The sequence below is a fragment of the Diadema antillarum genome, unplaced genomic scaffold, assembly GCF_040938485.1.
Source record: "Diadema antillarum isolate AM-2024a unplaced genomic scaffold, OU_Dant_1.0 scf00000158, whole genome shotgun sequence".
Taxonomy (NCBI): Eukaryota; Metazoa; Echinodermata; class Echinoidea; order Diadematoida; family Diadematidae; genus Diadema; species Diadema antillarum.
Window position 1 is genome coordinate 86,617 of NW_027271047.1, and position 5,637 is coordinate 92,253.

At 43.4% G+C, this 5,637-nt stretch overlaps 1 long non-coding RNA gene across 1 annotated transcript; it reads right to left on the minus strand.

The window, feature by feature from the left end:
- Positions 1-339: 339 nt before the first annotated feature.
- Positions 340-3,182, minus strand: LOC139722137 (uncharacterized). Its single transcript, XR_011710264.1, has 3 exons — positions 2,949-3,182; positions 1,874-1,960; positions 340-708 (listed from the first exon to the last, which is right to left on the minus strand). It is a non-coding gene; the product is annotated as an uncharacterized lncRNA (long non-coding RNA).
- Between the last annotated feature and the right edge of the window lie 2,455 nt (positions 3,183-5,637).

Sequence of the window (5,637 nt, forward strand, 5' to 3'; positions counted from 1 at the left end):
ATCGTGGATCGGTCAGTCCAGCGACAAGATCCGATGGCTTAGAAAGAGACAAGCGTCATCCAGCAACTATCTGCACAGTTAACGTGATTACAGAAGGCATGTTTGTGACAAGTACTGTAGAAGGAACAGATATTAGATTTCTCATTGATACTGGGTCAACTATCACAATAGTCTCCAAGTCAGCATTTCGAGAGCTAGAAAGTCAACCTGTCATTTGTGAAACAAGCACACAGTTATGTCAAGCTAATGGATCTCCTATCATAGTTTACGGTGAAGCAGTCGTGAATATGCAAATAGGAGCGACCCAGCATACCACAAGCGTCATAGTAGCTGATATCGAGTATGATGGAATACTTGGGATGGATTTTCTGCTGCAGACAAATTCAACTATTGACTGTGATAATCTGCAACTGACAATCAAAGGTGAATGCATTGAATGCACAGACTCAAGTGGAAATTGTCATGGCACACACAAGACTAATGCAACAAGACAAGTGCCAAGTCATTTACCTGAATTTCTCGCCGACTTGTACAACAGAGCATTGCCCAATCTACCAGATGACTGCCATGAATCAGTAGCCGATCTTCTAGCCAAGTATGAAGACACATTCTCCAGAGGTGATCATGACATTGGTCGTACAGATATCGTACATCACTCCATCCACACAACTTGCAGTGCACCGATACGACAGCATCCACGCAGACCTCCTATGGGACAAAGAGAAGAAATAGAAAAGCAGGTTACTGACATGCTTCAAAGAGGGATTATCAAACCATCCAACAGTCCTTGGTCATCACCAGTAGTGCTTGCTAACAAGAAAGATGGAACAAAGCGATTTTGCATCGACTATCGACAACTGAACAAGTACACTGTTAAAGACTCATTCCCCCTCCCTCGTATTGATGAATCAATTGATTCACTTGATGGTGCCGAGTACTTTTGCACTCTTGACCTCGCTTCTGGGTATTGGCAGATCCCACTAGATGAAGATGCAAAACTCAAGTCAGCGTTTGTAGTTACTGGTGGTCTATACCAGTTTGAAGTGATGCCATTTGGCTTATGTAATGCACCGTCAACGTTCGAACGGTTAATGGAAACTGTCATGGTAGGCTTACAATGGAAAATCCTCCTGATTTATTTGGATGACATCATAGTGTTTGGCCCCTCAGTAGAAGAAGTAATAGCGAGACTTGAAATCGTTCTACAGAGACTGCAAGCAGCCAAGCTCAAGCTCAAACCCAAGAAATGCTTTCTATTCCAGAAAGAAGTACTTTATCTGGGACACAAAGTATCAGCAGATGGTGTGAGCACAGATCCAGCCAAGACTGAAGCTGTACGAAATTGGCCGCAACCAACCAATCCAACTGACGTGAGAAGTTTCTTGGGTCTAGCATCTTATTACAGGCGGTACATTAAGGACTTTGCGAGTATTGCCAAGCCCCTTCATGTTCTTACAGAGAAGAATCACAAGTTTGAGTGGACTAATGAGTGCGAGCAGGCATTCACACTGTTGAAAGAGAAGTTAACTACAGCTCCAATCCTCGCGTACCCAAGACTAGGTGTAGAGTACCTACTCGATACAGATGCCAGCAAGTTTGGCATAGGTGCAGTGTTGAGTCAAGAAAGAGATGGACATGAGAGAGTTGTGGCTTATGCCAGCAGAACATTGAGTAAACCTGAACAAAACTACTGTGTGACCAGACGAGAGTTGTTGGCTGTTGTAACTTTCCTGAAACATTTCCGTCACTATCTTTATGGTCAGCCTGTCACAGTTCGAACTGATCATGGTGCACTGAGGTGGCTCATGAAATTCAAAAACCCCGAAGGACAAGTAGCACGATGGCTAGAGGTAATAAGCCAGTATTCACTCACCCTTGAGCACCGACCCGGACGAGTTCACATGAACGCAGATGGTCTGTCGCGACGGCCATGCACACAGTGCGGACGACTGGAAGACGTCTGTGAAAATAAGCAGTAGAGTAAATTAGTGATGTAATGTGTAGTATGTAGATAAATATTAACTGTATTGTATTTGGTATACATTTATACAGTACTGGTATGCTTAACTGATGGACTGCTGTAGCTGAGAATACAGAGTGACAATGGATACTGAATCTGAGCTTGTCAGCAGAATACAAGCAATTACTATTTCGCCAAGTATTACCACTGATGACGTAAGGAAGGCTCAATTACAAGACAGAGACATAAAGCATATTTTGAAGTGGAAAGAAGAGAGAATAGAGAGACCAGCATGGACAGAAGTGTCGAGATTTTCGTCAGCTGTTAAGTCCTACTGGGTAAACTGGACTCTACTAGATGTTCGAGATGGAATTCTCATGCGCAGATGGGAATCGGATGATGGTAAAGAAGTTAAGTGGAAAACTGTACTTCCACGTGCACTACGACAAACAGTACTCACTGAACTTCATGGCTCGAACACAGCATGTCATCTGGGAGTAAACAAGCTATTACATAAAGTGCAGCAACGCTATTATTGGGTCGGCTTGTCTGCAGATGTTAGGTCAGCCGTTCGAGAGTGTGTAGTTTGTGCAAGACTAAAGAACCCCCCAAAGAGATCAAGAGCCCCATTACAGACATATACAGTAGGTGCACCCCTTGAAAGGGTAGCGATGGACATTTTGGGTCCACTTCCAGAGACAGATCGTGGTAATCGATACGTACTTGTGGTTGGAGACTATTTTACTAAATGGATCGAGTCGTACCCTCTCCCCAACCAAGAAGCAGAAACAGTGGCCCGAGTATTTGTTGAAGAATTTGTATGCAGATTTGGAGTGCCTAAAGAATTGCATACCGACCAAGGAAGAAATTTTGAGTCTGCTCTGATGGGAGAAGTATGTAAACTCCTTGGTATCAAGAAGACTAGAACATCTCCACTACATCCTCAGAGTGATGGCTTCATCGAGAGATTCAACCGTACTTTGCTTACCATGGTTGCATCTATCCTCGACGTGGACCGGAACCAAAGCGACTGGGATGAACGAATTCCATATGCTATGCTAGCATACCGCACCTCCGTGCAAGAGTCTACCAGCGAATCTCCAGTCATGATGATGTTGGGCCGAGATATTACACTGCCAGTGGATATCACCATCAGTCAACCTACGTCAGAAGGAATGGAGAGAGATGATTATGCACAACATCTCAGAGATAAACTAAACGATGTGCATGAGATTGCTCGACAAAAGCTGGCGCTAGCTCACAATAAACAGGCAAAGCAATATGATCGCAACACTCTACTGGTACGATACAAAGTAGGCGATTGGGTTTGGCTGTATCACGTACTAAGAAAAAGGGGTGTATGTCCAAAGCTTCTTCCCAAGTGGACGGGACCATTCATGATCACACACAAGTTATCAGATGTGGTGTACAGAATCCAAGAATCGAGCAGATCCAAGCCCAAGGTTATTCATGTTGATCGGTTGAAGCCTTATCATGGTCCTCCCCGAGTTAACTGGCTCAATGCAACACCCCGCAGATGTAACCCAGCAAGAAGTAGGCATGCCCCAAGACGATTAATTGAGGATTAATAATACAATGCTAGCCCGTCATGGTTTATTTCTTGTTTTTATATAGATGTTGCAGTGCACAATCTGCCATGATGACAAGCCGTCAATGTCATCGCTCCTGACTCACTTGCATTTGATGCACAACACAACGTTGACCCTGCAGTGCCGCTACTGTAGCTATGAGTCAAGGGGGCGGCCAGAGTTCAGCCGGCATTACCAGCGGCAGCACCCTGGACATCGGCAAGAGGCGGGATACGTTGATTATAAGGTGGCAACGAGAAGATTCATGGAAAAGGAGTTGGAAGAGGAGGAGAGGCGAAAGAGGAGACAGAGGGACGAAAGGCGTAGCGAGGAGAGAAAGGACAGAAGGAAAGACGGGAAGGTGGATGAGCGACGAGGTGGAGAAAGAGAAAGGGACGGAGGAAAGGCGAATGAGGAGCGAGACAGGCTGAGAGATGACAGAAAGAAGAATGCGAAGACGGAGGAGAGAAAGAAGGAAGAAAAGAAAGTAGATGAACGTCGAGGTGGAGAAAAGGAGAGGGATGGTGCAAAGGCGGAGGAAAAGCAAAAGGACAGAAAGGAGGAAAAGCAAAGGCAGGAAGAGCGAGGTCGGGAAGGAGAGAAAGCTGGCGAGAAGCGAGAGGACAGAAAGGAGAAACAAGGTCGTGAAGAGGAGAAGGCTGAAAAGGTTGTTGAAAAGGAAAGCAGAAAGAGAAGCGCTGAGGTGGCAAACCTGCCATCTATCAGCCTTGGTCTGGATGATGAGAAAAGCCTCACCGCGTCCGAGACGCCACCACAGTCACCAGCATTGTCGGTGTCGTCCTCCTCCTCAAGCGAAGCATCTTCAGTCTCTCCAGGAGCGTCATCGGTTGGGTCGGCAGTTAATAAGACGTCGGACATGGACGTTGAACAGGCAGAAGAGGACGGGATGATACAGATAACGCTGAAGAAGCCAAGAACGGGCACGCTTCGCCTGAGTCGGTTGGTCATCGAAACGGAGTGGTACATGCACAGAGATGGAAAGGAACTGTTGCAAGAGAGAAAAGTTTTGACGCGATACTTTCACCATGAGCCGTAAGAGTTTGTTAAACTCTGCATTTGTAAAATGTGTTAAATAGAGCGTTAGTTATTGTTCTAGTTTAAAGTGTATAGATTGCATAGTTATCGTACATAGATACTTAAGTAAAGCGTAATTTGTAGTATAGTATATAGTGATATCTGGATAGCTTAGAAGAACAGTACGTCTTTGCAGATGTTTTAATGAATGTGTATAAGTTTGAGTAATTGTTGTACAGTGAAGGATCCATAATTAATGCAGATTAGAACGGTATGTGTGTTTCATGCCATGTGTACAAATTTGTGTAATGGTTGTATATAGTTGGAACATCTATAAATGGACAGCATAGATGATATGAATGACAGTAATAGGATACTGTTTGCAATCAGAGTTGCAAAGCATTAGCACAGATTTTAATTGTATACATGTACACAAATGTGTTTTAACTGATATGTAAACATCTGAGCTACGTACTGTACAGTGAGTACATTTTTTTTTTTTAGAATCTTTATATGAAGCACAGATAATAGGTATCAAGAATTGTATGTTATGTATACATCTGCAAGAAATAAATGTTGCCAGATGAAGTTCGAAGGATATCTGTATAATTCAGAAGGCAATTAATTTGGAGCAAGGAGTTGGTAATTTTACAATGTGTAAATACACTGTGTAAATAGAGTAGTGTATAATGAGTGCTGGGTATAAATAATTAATACGTCCTACGATCGCTGGGACAGCGATTACGTGGAGGGGGACAATGTGGCGAATGTGGCTTTAAATTTTTTTTTTTGTCTGTTTGTTTGTGTGTAGATTACTTTTATTTTCCTCACCCCGTTCGTGTAGTACACTGTATGCACTTTTAATTCACGGTAGGTTTTACCAGATTTCACAAACACTATTATGTATGTGTGGGACTATAGTAATGACGAATGTTCAGAATAATGGCAAGATTGTACTTACTTTGACGTTTAGAATCCTGTTATGGCTTGAGCTGACATGAAGATCGTTTTGGAAAGATGATAATTTCCGGATATTCCAAGTATTTCGATAAG